The sequence below is a fragment of the Chiloscyllium punctatum genome, chromosome 9, assembly GCF_047496795.1.
Source record: "Chiloscyllium punctatum isolate Juve2018m chromosome 9, sChiPun1.3, whole genome shotgun sequence".
Classification (NCBI taxonomy): Eukaryota; Metazoa; Chordata; class Chondrichthyes; order Orectolobiformes; family Hemiscylliidae; genus Chiloscyllium; species Chiloscyllium punctatum.
The window spans coordinates 59,840,964-59,857,178 of NC_092747.1; positions in this window are offsets into that span (position 1 = coordinate 59,840,964).

Below are 16,215 nucleotides of genomic sequence, written 5' to 3' on the forward strand. Positions count from 1 at the left end.
GAATTAGAAGTTTAAAAAGTCCCCGAGGTATTTTGGGGTTATGGTTCATTATCTGGCTACTTTGCATTGCTAGAAAACTGGATTGTTCATAAATATTACTATAATACCATTTCAAGTGACTTGAAATGGTATTATAGTAATATTTATGAACAATCTAGTTTTCTAGCAATGCAAAATAGCCAGAACAACCTTGTTACATCTTATGATATATATAAATGGATCCTTAAAAATGCATTCCTTTATTAAACTATTTTACAAATTAGGTTCCAAAGCACTGTTCCATCAAAGGTACTTAAAATTCACTGCACATCTTTGATGAATTTCAATTAACATGTATTTTTACACTTGGAATGTTTATTGGGAGTTCAACTTCTTGTTAACTTCATCAGGGTTGAGAAAAGTAGATAATTGCATCTTCACATCATTATTTCTTTGCTCTGATGCTGTGCTCAGAATGAAGGACTGTTCTGGGTTAGTCACCTGTCACCTCATGCTTTCCTGTTGATTTTGTTCTGAAGTCATTTTCATTTTCATTTTTTAAAAGAATGTTGCTGAAAGGATCTAGTCCTGTTCTGCCTTTTACAATAGAAAGGCAAGAAGCCTTAAAACATTTTAAATTAGGAATATTAAATGTAATACTTACAGTTACTGAAAAGAAAACACAATAACTACATTCTCTGATTTACCTTACATCCTGTAGAGAGATTATTGACCTGGTTAATAGTTTGCCTGAGTAATAGGAGAGAGATGAGAGATAAATGACAAGTCATCAAATTGTCAAGATGTGATGCTACATTCAGTACACTTGCTAATGACTTAGGAGATGGAATAGAAAGCTACATATCCAAGTTTGTCAATGGTGCACAATGCAGATGGAAGCTTAAAAAAAAATTAAGTGAATGCCTTAAACTAGTTCTGCCGAAACATTTTTTACTTTGATCCCATTTTGAGACTTAAAAATTGTGGCAGACCTAAAGTGAGAGCAGGTTCAGGAGAGAAGAAGATGGGCAAGAGCAGAGATGAGTTGAAGGTCATGATGCCTTAGCACTCCTGACCCCAAACTTTCAGCTTCCATCCAACTTGAGGTCCAGATATTCAACTTGAAATGACATGGGCTAAACTGTAAAACATTGATTTTAATATAGACGAATGTAAAATCAACCAGTTTGAATCTAAACAGGATAGAACAAGGGACCTAATGGTGAAAAATAATAAACAGTCAATTTCCAAAGTTACACTGGCGTCCAGGTACAAAGGCCTTAAAATGTCACTAACAGGTACAGAAAATATGTTTTTAATTGATTTATAGAACACAGGTATCACTGGTTTGATCAGCACTTCTCGGTTATCCCTAGTTGCTCTTGAGAAGATGGTTGTAGCTACCTTATTGAACCACTGCAGTGGACATGCTTCAGGTACACCCATAATACTGCTAGGGAGCATTAGGGAAGGAGTTCCAGGATTTTCACCCAATGACAGTGAAGAAAAGGCGATATATTTCTAAATCAGGTTGGTGAATGGCCTGGAGGGGAAATTGCAGTTTCAATACATTTGCTGCACTTGTTCTTCCAGATGGTCATGGGTTTGGAATGTGTTGTCTCAGGACCTTCAGATGAATTTCCACAGTGCTTCTTGTAAATGGTATTTATTGGCACTATTGAGTGGCTGTTTGTGGATATAGTGCCAATCAAGTAGGCTGCTTTTTCTGGGATGGTGTCAATGTTCTTGAATGTTGTTAAAGCTGCATTCATCCAAGCAGATGGAAATTTTCTATCATACTCCTGCTTTGTGCCTTGTTGATAATAGATAGGCTTTGGGGAGTCAGGAAATGAGTCACGCACTGCAGGATTGATGGACTTTGTCCTTCTCTTGTTGCGACAGTATTTAAATGGTTGGTCCAGTTCAGTTTCTGATCAAGATAAGCCCCAGATGTTGATAGTAAGGAATCCAGTGATTGTAACATTTTTGAATGGAAAGAGATCATGATTAGATTCTCTCTTGTTGGAGAAAGTCATTGCTTAGCATTTGTGTGATGCAAATGTTACTTGCCACTTTTCAGTTCAAGCTTGGATATTGTCTGGGACTTAATGTATTTGACATGGACTGCTTCAGTATCTGAATGTCAAGAAAATGCTGATTATGGTGCAATGATCAGCAAACATCCCCACTTCTGACCTTATGACAGAAGGAAGGCCATTGATGAAGCAGTTGGAGATGATTGGGTGAACAAATCAAAAAGACTAGTAGTCGGGACTCTTGTGGTAGAGTGGCAGTGATCCTACCCTGGATTGGAGGTCCTTGATTCAAGTTCTCCAGAGGTGTGTAATAACATCTTTGAAAGGGTTGATTCGAAAAATAAGTTAAATGAAAAGGCTAGTAGTTCCTGCTGTCCCTACTTTGCCCTTCACTTTTGATGGTTACATTGCCCATAATAGACTTTGGTTGTAAATATTTAATTGGCTACATGGGTGATTTACTGGTGGTGGTTAGTTGTGTACAAAAACAAAGTCATGGTAATTTGTGGTGGAAAGTTACTAAGTTGTGTAGGGTAATACTTCTAGGTATAAAAAACAAAATAAAAGGCTAGTTGTAAGAAGTAAAAACAAGACCAGTCATAGTGCTAAGTGGTTAAAACACATTGACAATATTTGTATAGTTATCCATAGTTGGCTGCAGATACTAGCATAGCCTTAAGGTTGAAAATTCATTGCACAAGCATAAAATATGTTTCAAAATAGTATATCTTTAAAATTCCATATATCAAATAGAAGTATATGATGCATTAATCATATCATAATTGACAAGATCCAAATAACTAAAGTTTGCTATTTCATTCAATTGGCTTTTATATACAGCAAAGACACATTGGTTCACTTTTCTTGTCGAGTTTTATGGTATGTTGTCTCCTGACCTCTTCAAACTGTAAGGAAGGGAAGCACACATCCTCATTATTAACAAAATATTTCTTACCTGTAGGTAAAAACAATGACTGCAGATGCTGAAAACCAAATACTGGATTAGTGGTGCTGGAAGAGCACAGCAGTTCAGGCAGCATCCAACGAGCAGCGAAATCAACGTTTCGGGCAAAAGCCCTTCATCAGGAATAAAAAGGCTTTTGCCCGAAACGTTGATTTCGCTGCTCGTTGGATGCTGCCTGAACTGCTGTGCTCTTCCAGCACCACTAATCCAGTATTTCTTATCTGTGTCTGATTTCAATCGATGGTTAGTTATGCATATGTTCCAATAAACAAGTAAGCAACTGTAAAGTGAAACAAAAAGCTTATTAGCCGCCTTCCTTTTCTCCATTACCGCTCCCTCATCATTGGTAGTCTGCACTACCCTTACAGGGTTTGTGCGTAAATTAATCAATTGGAAACATGGGTGATTTACTGGTGGTGGTTAACAGTTGAACAAATATCACAGATGATTTAACGATGGGAAAAAATGTTCAGTTATGTGGAAGAGCGCTTCTGCTTATAAGAAAAAGAAACCAAGAAGGCTAGGAGAATACCTTTTTTTATCTGAAGGACAAAGATATAAGTGGGTAGAAACCTCCTTCAGCTATACCAAGCTCTGGATAGACTAGATTTAAAGTATTGTGTGTTTTTCTGTGCACCGCACCTCAGGAAGGAAGCTGTTACTTGGACGGAGGGAAGCATAAATTTGCCAGAATTATTTTTGACTAAGGGGTTAAAATATGAAGAAATATTTTATAAGTTATTGTTATATTCCCTGGAAATTAGAAAATTAAGAAATAATTTAATTTACGTTTTCAAGGTATTAAGGGCAACACTTAGAGAGAAAATGTTCCTGGTGGTTGGTTAGTCTAAAGATTAATTCTAATGATATGAGATGGGTATTCCAGGGATGGAATTAGGAAACACTTCAACACACAAAGAATGCTGATAGATTAAGACTTTCATCTTCAAACTGATTAATTGTAAATTTTACACCAGAGATTGATAGATTTTTGTCCATTCATTCATGCATTTACTGTGAGAGCAATGGACATGTAGAATTTGGGTCCTCAGATCCATTTAAGGCACAGGATGATATCGGGTCTTTTGTCCTGGTGAGTTGTTGTCTGAGTGTGGCTGACGGTTTATGGGCTGTCATGAATCCGAGTGGTCAGGGAAGTCTGGTTGTCAATTCTGAGACTTTTTTCCTGTAAGGTAGCGTGGCTAGCGAGTTAGAACGTGGCATGTCCTCGTCGTGTTGTTTGTCTATTAGGCATCTGCGGATGAAGTTATGGGTATCTGTTCTTGGCAAATACTCTGTAGAGGTGCTCTTCTTCCCTTCGTAGGTTGATAGTTTCGCAGTGTGTTGTAGTCCTTTTGAACAGGGTTCTAATGCAGCTTCTCTTGTGTGTGTTTGAGTGATTGCTGTTGTAATTCAGGACTTGTTTGGTGTGTGTGGCTTTCCTGTATACTTTTTTTTTAGATTATATTAGATTACTTACAGTGTGGAAACAGGCCCTTCGGCCCAACAAGTCCACACCACCCCGCCGAAGCGTAACCCACCCATACCCCTACATCTACCTCTACCCCTTACCTAACACTACGGGCAATTTAGCATGGCCAATTCACCTGACCTGCACATCTTTGGACTGTGGGAGGAAACCGGAGCACCCAGAGGAAACCCACGCAGACACAGGGAGAACGTGCAAACTCCACACAGTCAGTCGCCTGAGGCGGGAATTGAACCCGGGTCTCCGGCGCTGTGAGGCAGCAGTGCTAACCACTGTGCCACCGTGCCGCCCATACTTTTGCGATGTATTCACCATTCTGTGTTCTTTGTACCATCACATTCAGGAATGGGAGTTGATTGTTGCTTTCCTCCTCTTTCGTAAATATGATTCCTGTGAGTATGATGTTGATAATCCGGTGTATGTTCTCGATTTCTGTTCCCCTAATGATAACAAAAATGTCGTCTACATATCTGATCCAGATTTTGGGTTGGATTTGTGGTAGGGCTATTTGTTCCAATCTTTGCATCACTGCTTCTGCTATGACCCCAGAGATGGGTGAGCCCATAGGTGTGCCATTGATTTAGGGTGTAGGATTGTTCACTGAGCTGTAGGTTTGATATCCAGACGTTTCATTACCTGGCTACGTAACATCATCAGTGGTGACCTCCAAGTGAAGCACCACCGATGATGTTACCTAGCCTGGATGAAACATCTGGATATCAAACCTACAGATCAGCGAGCAATCCTACACCCTAAACCTCAACCTGACCTACAAACCTTCACAAACCTTGCAAAAATGTTCCATTGATGTGTTCATATATTTGGATGTTGAATGTGAAGTATGTCATGAAGCACAGGTCTAATAGTTGGAGCATACTGTCCTTGTTGATAGGTTCCTCGCCGTGTTTTCTGTTCTGCTTGCCCAGGAGGTTGTCTCTCTGTCTAGAGTTTTGTCAGTTGAAGTGAATAGTGCCGTTACATCAAATGAGACCATTGCTTTGTTCTTGTCTATGTCTATATTCTTGATGTTGTCCAGGAATTTTTGTGATGATTGTATGGAGTGTTTGGATCCGTTAATAAGATGTTTTAATTTTTGTTGGAGTTCTTTTGCTAGTTTGTGCAATGGCATTCCTGGGAGTGCCACAATGGGTCTAAGTGGTATGTCTATTTAGTCTACTTTGGGTAATCCATAAACTCTTAGTGTGTTGTTGCTTTCTGGTTACATCCTTTGTAGGTCAATCCTGGTTATTAGTCCATTTTTTGACCCTATACCCATCATGTGCAAGACTAATGTAACTTACAGGATTTCATGCAAAGACTGCACAGACCGCTACATAGGCCAGACAGGCAGACAACTAGCAATCTGTATCCACAAACACCAATTAGCCACTGAACGCCAAGACCAACTGTTCCTGGTAGCCATACACACAGAAAACAAGGACCACAAATTTGACTGGGACAGATCAATGACCATTGGACACTCTAAACACAGGTCAGCCAGAGAATTTCTAGAAGGAAGGCATTCAGCAACAGACTCCATCAACAAGCATATAGATCGAGACCCAATATACCGGCCACCACAACAAACAACTGGAGCTGGCAACCGGAAGCAGCAGAAACAGAACCAAATAAATTTGAGAAGACACAGTACATCAACGATTCACAGGAGGCTCCAAAGTACTGAATATGTCACTTACACAGGGGATGAAACTTCTACAAATAAACTTCCCAACTCGGTGAGCATACCCACAACCACGAAAACCGGCACCTGAGCTACAACTCTCTATACAAACCTTGAATAAAACCATTCAAATTAGGAGCAAGAGTAGGCCATTTGGCCTCCCCAATCCTGCTATATCATTTAAAAGATCATGATCGATATAATACTGTCTATAATTCTACATTCTCACCAAAGCTCAATAACCTTTGACTTCTTTGTTTGTCAAGAATATATTTATGTCTGCCTAATGACCCTGCCTCTACAGGTCTCTGGAGAAAAAGTTCCAATGGCTCAGCACTCTCTAAGAGAAAAAAAATTCTCATCTCCATCTGAAAGGGTCAGCACCTAGTTTTTAAGTTGTAGTCTCTAGTTCTAGCCTTGTAGACAATCCACTTGACTAGGTCCACTACTTAACTCTTGTGCTTTGGAAGTCTACTCTGGTTGCCAATGGTTCTGTTACAAGCAACACTTCTATTAACCTAAATTTTGTAGCATATAAATTGATACAAGATTAAATTTACTGATATAATTATTTGCTAATGTATACTCACAATTCAGTTGTTTGGATTCTTAAGAGAAAGATAAGATCAGGTGTTTGAACCATCCCATTCTGTAACTCCCATTAATAGCTGACCACACTACCCTTTCCTTTTGCAGCTACAAGTCAGCTTCACACCCAGTTCTGATATCCTATTGTCAGATCTATAGACTATGTTTGGAGTAATGTCACTTTTCTACTGGCACATTGCTTTCAGCTTCAAGTGATCCCCTGCAATGAAATAATGGGTTATTTTTGTCATTACAATTGCCTACATCCTGACTGTAACATTTAAACCATATAGGGTGATTCTTTGTTCCTCTGTGTGCATGGGTACAGTTTGACTAGTTTCTGTCTGCACATCAGTGCATGCTCTCTCTCTTCTGATCACTGTCTGTCCACAACCCTCTCCTCCCATCAGTTCTCAGTCTACCGAGCAACCATTTATACTATGTTAAAATAACATTCTTCAATCACTAATACTATAGTTGGTATGACTTCTACAAAGAAAACCAGTGCTTAAATTGTTTTGTTTAATGTGCATAAAAAAGACAAGCAACTGAATCATCAACATCAAAATACCAACTTCTGTAATAGCGAATCCAGAGCAAGTTCTATATTGACAATTCCATCAGAATTTTCTTTTATCTCTATATTGCAAAAGTCAGTCATCAAGTAATAGATATTATTCTCTTAATTTACCAATAATTAAACACACCATCTATTGTTCAACAGTAGTATATAGCTTGCTGTTGTCAGGTTTATTAAATGCCCCAAAGTCCCTTCCATAAGAGCAAGCGTCTTTTCATCATCTATTCTTTCCAGTCCCCTCAGGATCTTATTTGTTTCAATTAGATTGCCTCTCACTCTACTAAATGTTAATGGATGCAGGCTCAATCTGTCCACTCTTTCTCCAAAAGGTAATGGCACATTCCAGGGATCAGTTGAGTGAATCTTCTCTGAACCAATACTTATGCATTTAAATCCTTATCCAGTGGCAGTTACAATTTGAATCTTTCACACAATTGAAATCACAAGTCCTAATGAAAGAGATATGCACAAGCTCTGACTGAAGATAGTTATTGGGGTAATTGCAAATGTTTTACTATTGCAGTTACTCAAATTACCTTTAACTGCTAAGTGGGAATCTATACTACAGGCAAAAAGAGCTAGAATTCCTGCAAGTAATTGGTAATCAAATTTCATCTGTGAGGTCAGAAGTCACATGATTATAGTTCAAGAGGTGTATTTGAAATCACAAGCTTTCAGAGCACTGTCCCTTCTTCAGTGTCGTGTGACTTCTGACCTTGTCCAACACCAGCACTTCCACTTCATCTAGGAGAACTGACACTGATCTGTAAATACAGAAGTTCCCTATGGTCTCCATAAGTCTATATCATTGACACCAATTGTTCAGGACTACCAGCAGGCAGGTTCATGATGTAAGTAAAGCATCAACACAAGCATGACCCTGTTCAGTCTATTCGAGAACTACAGGAGAAATGCCCAGCCCAAAACATTGAGCAGGTTACTCAATCCCAAGAAAACAGGAAAAAGTACCATTGGTAGTTCAGTTGATGAAGTTCATGTGGAACCTGAACAACAGTGACCTAATGTGATCTGGACAGTAAAAATAGCAAGAGTTCCAGGGAGAGAATTCCCTTCCAGTGATCCCGTTCTCAAGGCATTGTGGTATTATAAGTGGAATGTCAGTAACATTACTAAGGTACACTTTCGCATTACTGGGAGCTGGATGTTTGAGGCAAAGTGCTCCGACCAGCCATCATTTCAAAGCTGGATATAAGAGCCTGTTGAGGTATCTGTGGCAGAGATAGACTACTGCTGAGTCTTAACAAGAAGAAACACTTGTCTTGCAGAACCAAGGTAGCTTATTTCATGATAATGACAGGTACAAATACTATTGACTAGCTGGACATAATTACTTAAGACTTCCAGGAGCCAGGAATGTCACTTCTGATCTTATGCAAGGCTGCCTGATTTTCCACCCAAAGATTGTGTGACATCATCAGATAGGATTGAGCTTCCATATGAATTCTTTCAGCACCATTACTTTAAACAGACCCCAGAACCATGTAAGGTTTAAAAATTTCAAACAATCATCAGTTACTGATACCACAAATACTTGATCAAGATATCATTACCCAGTTACATCAATGTCATGTGAGTATTGAAAGAACACGATGATTTTCACAACGAACAATTTTAGAACAAGGCCAGGGTTTAATAACAACATAGACTGGACAGTGAGGGTGTGCAATGTATGTCAGAAGCATCAGGTAAGTCAACACAAAAATAGGTAATGTTTTAATCACTATTAAGGTGATAATGTCTTGCTTATTGGTAACAATGTCTTACTTATTGCTGACAACCTCTCCAAATTTTCACTAACTGAGGGGTACTTCAAACACATCGAACATGATGAGTCTATAACACAAATGCATGGTCCTTTATTAGACAAGCTCACTGTATAAAATTAAAAGCTATGGGTGATTATGGAAGACCATGATGAGGCATCTCTTCCAATGTAAACAGCCAGTTTGTAAGTACTTATTTGACTGGTAACAGGTATCTCCTTTCACATACCTGCAAGAATCCTTGAGCTTCCTCCCTCATAGCAGGGATGGCCCTTTATAACAGACTTTCCTCTCCTTCAGGTCCAACATCTGCCTCTAAATTGCTTCTAGGTTCAGCTCAATCCTGCTCCATAGTTTCTATGGAGATAGCTCTGCCAAGTCAGTGGTTCCATCAACTTGAACTTCATTCCTCGTTAAAAGAAATTTAGTGCAATTGGAAGCAATTTCCAAGAGTGGTATGTGCAGCCACAACACATCCATTTCCATTGATGCTGTGGAGAGCTCTGGCTGACAAAGCAAAGACGTTTTTTCAGCTTGTCCAGAAACAAAGGGAGAGGGCATGCATATTATTGGGGACAGCACTCTAAGTCCTGAAAAAATGCGGGTTGAAAATGGAGCAATACCCTTTACCTGGTGGGGTGCATATGGTATTGTGGTAAGTATGGTATGGGGTGTAAATGGTGTTGTTGGGGATGTAAGAGTGAGGTGTTGTAGAGGGGTAGTGTGGGGAGTGTATGGTGTTATGGGGGTGTATGGGGATTTTAAGGAGAGGGATTCTGGTTGGAAGGAATATGTAGTGTACAATTATTCTGTTTCATTATCAGCTGGAGTAATAACAATTGGGATTTGCGTCCTTCTTAAAGTCAAGAGCTAAGGGGGTAAGTAATTCAAATTCCATCTTCCTAACACACTCCCCCCTTGCTCTCCCCTCCCCCCCGTTCTTGGACATTCTGATTTTATAAAGAACAAAATCACATATTGAAACTAAATTGCCATGATTAGTTTGTTTGATTTAAAAACTGTCGTGAAATACCCTTGGCCCCCAACCACTACACGCAAAGTCCTCTGAATTTGGTTATTATCCATAAGATATCATAAGCTCTCACTCTGAATATCCCCGGATTTGGATGATAACTTACAATTCACCACACGGCTGGTCCTTCCACTAAGAACTGCAGATCCATGAGCCAGGTTGACCATACCTAACAGTTCTTCTAATGTAAACCCCTCCAGACCAAGTTCACATGTTATAGCTGGAACATTTACAATCCCCAATATGTTTCTGCCTATCTAGCATTGATTTTAGGTCTGAGTCAGAATGACCGGTCCTGACCCCATCTTCTGACTGCAGTAAAGTTGTTTCACTTTTGTCCATTTGTATTGTAATTCATATCAAGCATTTTACAACCACATCAAACATTTTCCTATTGATCAGGATTTCTGAGAATCAATCCTTCTTAGTGTATTTCACACACTTCATCCAAATAGAGTCAGTTAAACAATACAGTCCCTTTCCCTGATTAAAAACAGTCCAGATGACTGGATTGGTTCACAACGATTCTAAATATCCCTCCTGTTGTTTGGAGATGACAATGGCAACAGCACCTAGACCCCAAGTGAACAAAGGTTTGAATGATCCTTTTCTCCTCTCAATTGAAACTCATTGTAATATTAAAAGCTTCATTTGACAAGGCAACTGGACAGAGGAAGTGGCCAAAAGAGATTCTGACCTCAATGTTATGGATTGTTTGGACAGGCACAGCTATGATTGCATTAAATTGTCAGGGCACTATTTAATGCTTATGAGCTGTGCCTGAACCTTATCAGTTGATCTGAAGAAGAGTTTGTTTAGTTTAGAAACTTTAGTTCTGTCATAATGGACTCAAAACATTGTCTCTGCACAGATGCTGCCAGACTGCTGTGTTTCTCCTGCTTTTTCTGTGTAGGTAATTCATCTAGACTGGGAATAAGCTTATTTTTCAGGTGAATACAGGATTCTATTCAGAACTATTTTTCAAGAAAACTTGGACTTGAGGCAGCCAAGGTGTTAGCCTGGAATGTTGCTTGTTGTTCTCTGTTCCAATATTTTAAGCAGATTGAGATAAGGGGTCAGAAATTATAATTAAAGATTTTCATGGACAGGTCCTGTGACTGGCTTACTAAGGTGTCAGTTTCAATTTATTAATTAATTTGCCTCCATCTGAAGAATGATCTATTGTTCACCATTGGGACTGGATGAAGCTATTAGCATCTCCATAACTATAACAAAGTTTGGTGATTTTCCCTTTGTTATCAGAGACAAAAGGTCTATGTTCTCATTGTCTTTACCTGCTTGCAGTATTCCTGCAATTATAAACATAAAATTCCACAGGGCTGTTGGGTTAGCTTTGTCTGGAATTTTCTAGCACTGTAGCCAAATGTGATCCGCAGTAGCAATTTTAGTCCACCAAAGTTCATTTTGAATATTAAACATTAAAGTGTGTGTGTATATATATATATATATATATATATTTAAAACTAATGATCTCATTAATGTCTTAGCAACATGAAAAAATGATGACCTGACATTGGAAAAGTCACAAGCTGTACAGTCCAAACTGATTCAGCCCCGTTAGATTGAAAAAGGGGGCACCAAAATATACACACAGACTACCTTTCAGAGAGTGTTTGCCTATCCAGCTCAAATGTAAGGATCCCTCAGCAGTCTCACCAACACAGGTCTCATTAGGGTCAGATACCTTCAAACCCATTCACAAAGTGATGGTCAAAGAAAAACAAATGTAACTCACATTTAAAATGAAAACAAATACGTTTTGAAGAATCCCAGGATAACTTTCTAGGGTTCAAAATGATAGTGGCTACTGTAAAGCCTGCACATAGCAATATCAAGGCCATTCATGAGCTTCTGATCCTAGGTTAACGTGGAAAAGTTGGGATTCATCAGTGTTGCCAACTTTTATGACAAATACCGTTCTAAGTATGCAGAAAACTATGGACCTTTTTCAGATGCTACTGCACAAATATGTAAGTTGGGAACAGACAATTGAACAGCAAGCAATGTTTGGTCATCCTGCATTTTAGAAACATGTCACAACAGATGCATCAGGAAAAGTGAAACCAGTTGTACTTCCACAAGTCATCACAGGAAGCAAATTGGGTGGAGGAGTCCAGAACTAGAGGGCATAGGTTTAGGGTGAGAGGGGAAAGATATAAAAGAGACCTAAGGGGCAACTTTTTCACGCAGAGGGTGGTAAGTGTATGGAATGAGCTGCCAGAGGAAGTGGTGGAGGCTAGTACAATTGCAACATTTAAAAGGCATATGGATGGGTATATGAATAGGAAGAGTTTGGAGGGAAATGGGCCGGGCGCTGGCAAGTGGGACTAGATTAGGTTGGGATATCTGGTCAGCATGGGTGAGTTGGAGCGAAGGATCTGTTTCTGTGCTATACATCTGTATGACTCCATGCCTGTTGTTAGAAACTGAACACAATGACTTTACTGAAAAACAGGAAAACTTTTAAACAAAGTAGAATGCTCCCTTTCTGCACTGAGTGTCAATTTCTGACTACATTAGCCTTGTCAGAATCTAGTCATTAGCCTTTATCCATCTACAAATGGTAACTTATAACATTGAAGACTATGATATTGCAGTAATCTATGCATAGGTAAAAACAATGACTGCAGATGCTGGAAACCAGATTCTGGATTAGTGGTGCTCGAAGAGCACAGCAGTTCAGGCAGCATCCAAGGAGCTTCGAAATCGACATTTCGGGCAAAAGCCCTTCATCAGGAATAAAGGCAGTGAGCCTGAAGCGTAGAGAGATAATCTAGAGGAGGGTGAAGGTGGGGAGAAAGTAGCATAGAGTACAATGGGTGAGTGGGGGAGGGGATGGAGGTGATAGTTTAGGGATGAGAGGGTGGAATGGATAGGTGGAAAAGGAGATAGGCAGGTAGGACAAGTCTGGACAAGTCATGGGGACAGTGCTGAGCTGGAAGTTTAGAACTGGGGTGAGGTGGGGGAAGGGGAAATGAGGAAACTGTTGAAGTCCACATTGATGCCCTGGGGTTGAAGTGTTCCGAGGTGGAAGATGAGGCGTTCTTCCTCCAGGCGTCTTGTGGTGAGGGACGGCGGTGAAGGAGGCCCAGGACCTCCATGTCCTTGTCAGAGTGGGAGGGGGAGTTGAAATGTTGGGCCACGGGGCGGTGTGGTTGATTGGTGCGGGTGTCCCGGAGATGTTCCCTAAAGTGCTCTGCTAGGAGATGCCCAGTCTCCCCAATGTAGAGGAGACCGCATCGGGAGCAACAGATACAATAAATGATATTAGTGGATGTGCAAGTAAAACTTTGATGGATATGGAAGGCTCCTTTAGGGCCTTGGATAGAGGTGAGGGAGAAGGTATGGGTGCAGGTTTTACAGTTCCTGTGGTGGCAGGGGAAAGTGCCAGGATGGGAGGGTCGGTTGTAGGGGGACATGGACCTGACCAGGTAGTCACGGAGGGAACGGTCTTTGCGGAAGGCAGGAAAGGGGTGAGGAGGGAAATATATCCCCGGTGGTGGGGTCTGTTTGGAGGTGGCGGAAATGTCGGCGGATGATTTGGTTTATGCGAAGGTTGGTAGGGTGGAAGGTGAGCACGTCAGTGCAAGTTTATTATGTGAGAGAAGCTGAAGGCAGAAGCAGAGACAGATAGCGTACTACAGAAAGGAAAGCTGACGAGGCTTACAAAATAGAGAAAGATTTGGTTCAGTACTAGAGACTACACTGTGAGCTCATATTGTTTGCTGACATTGGTACTGTGTGAGGAACTGAAGTTGTTATCTCAAAAGCATGACAGAAACCTATTAATCTTGGCCTTGAAGGCTATACCTTGTGTACCTTACTTTATGTTTCATATTAGCACTGTTAATGTAACATGGAAATTGTGTTAAGCTAATTTTTTGAGAAGTAATGAAAATGCCTCTTAAAAATACATTTCCATTCTTCTTTGGAGGGAAGTGAGATCTAAAATGTGTGTTTTATACACGAACAATGTCATTTATTTTAGAGCTTGGATTTTGGATGACTGACATGTGAGCTTTAGTTTGTTTGTTTAAGGGGGTTTAATGATGAACTTTTCTGTCTTTTTGGAGCCATGTTTTTATTAAATGAGTATGAGAAAAGGAACCCCAAGGGCGATAATGGAAATGCTTGCATGGAGAGAATTGTACAAGCAAACTGAATAAAGAAAGAGGAGCATTAGCTTGTTTCCAGTTTAGAAGGATCAGGAGTTATTTTTTGCTTAGGGGAAAACCCACCTGTTTGGAAAATTCTTGTTTTATCAGCTTACAGAAGTCTTTATTGAAGTTAGATGTATGACACAGTTTCAGATAGAAAAAGGAATTAGTTCAGAAACATTAGGAAATAGGTTACCTCAGCGTAAAGATTTTTCATTTGAAAGTTGAAGACCAGAAGTGTTCAGTTAGGACCCTAAAGGTGTTATTTGAAGCTGAAAAGGTCTGAACTTTGTTGTGTGACTATCCAGTAGGATGCTGCCAATCTCTCATTACTGGAAATTGGAAGAAACAGTTAAGTTAAATCTGTGAATGAGGAGTGAACTTTCTCTAATGTTTGAGAACTGTGATGTAGTAATGTTGACAGAGATGGAATTTTGTTTTACTGGGTGTTTTGAAATCTTTGAAATTGTGATATATATAATTTGTGTAATTGTTATTGTGCAATAAGCATTTGTTTTATTGATAAAACCAGATCTGTAGCATTACATGGTTATATTTGAGTAAAAGAAAAGATTTTACAAGCCAGATTTCTGGGATCTGACTTGTCTGGTAATAAAATCAGCTGATATCATAATGTTATCCTGTTCTATGTACAATATCAGATTTTATCATTTGTAAGTGTTGACATTGTTCCCTGCATTCCCAGGTCTAGGTCACTAAAGATGAAAAAAAAGTGGGCCTAATAGTGAAAAAAACAGGATATTCAAGTACATAGATTTCTCTGGTCACCTAACCAACATTGTATCCATTCTGAGGAAGGGTCGTCGGACACGAAACATTAATTAGGTTAGATTCCCTACAGTGCAAAAACAGGTTCTTTGGCCCAACCGGTCCACTCCGACGAGTAACCCACCCAGACCCATTTCCCTCTGACTAATGCACCTAACACTATGGGTAATTCACCTGACCTGCTCATTTTTGGACAATGGGAGGAAACCGGAGCACCTGGAGGAAACCCACACAGACACAGGGAGAATGTGCAAACTCCACACAGACAGGATGGAATCGAACCTGGAACCCTGCTGCTGCTCTAGTTTCCTTATGGGCAGCACAGTGGCTCAGTGGTTAGCACTGCTGTGAAGCAGCAGTGTTAACCACTGAGCCACTGTGCTGCCCATAAGGAAACTAGAGCACCTGGCAGAAACCCACACAGACACAGGGAGAACGTACAAACTCCATGCAGACAGCGGCCCAAGGCAGGAACTGAACCCAGGTCTCTGGCACTGTAAGGCAGCAGCGCTAATCACTGAACCACAATGCTACCCCTACTAATGTTGATGTTCTCTTCAAGAATCCTGTTAAACTTGCGGAGCTTTTCCAGCAGTTTCTGTTTTAGTATCCATACCTCCTCAGTTCTGAAATTGTGTTGTGATTTAACTTTGTAGACAAGCCTGTACTCCAACCCTTTGTATGTCTAAAACAAACACAGAAATTGCTGGAAAAACTCAGCACATCTGGCAACATCTGTGGACAGAAGCAGGGCTAGCATTTCGGGTCCAGTGACACTTCTTCAGAACTGGCTGTGGCTAGGCAAAGATTAGAATGTACGATGATGACTTCACCCTATGACTTTCTTCAGCAATTTCTGTTTTGGTTCAGATTTCCAGCATCCATAGTTTCTTGCCAATTTGTATGTCTATGTACACCAAATCAATTGCCTTGTTATAGTGATACAGTGACAGACTGTGTGTTCATTAGATGCACCTTGACACTGTAGTGGTGGACTGACTGCACCAACAGACCCAGGATCTGTGTTGCCTAATTGCGTCTACAGTATTAGGATGCTGGAGTTGCACTGCTAGACTCTCTCCATCAGGTGGACCCTGGATCTGTAGTACAGCTA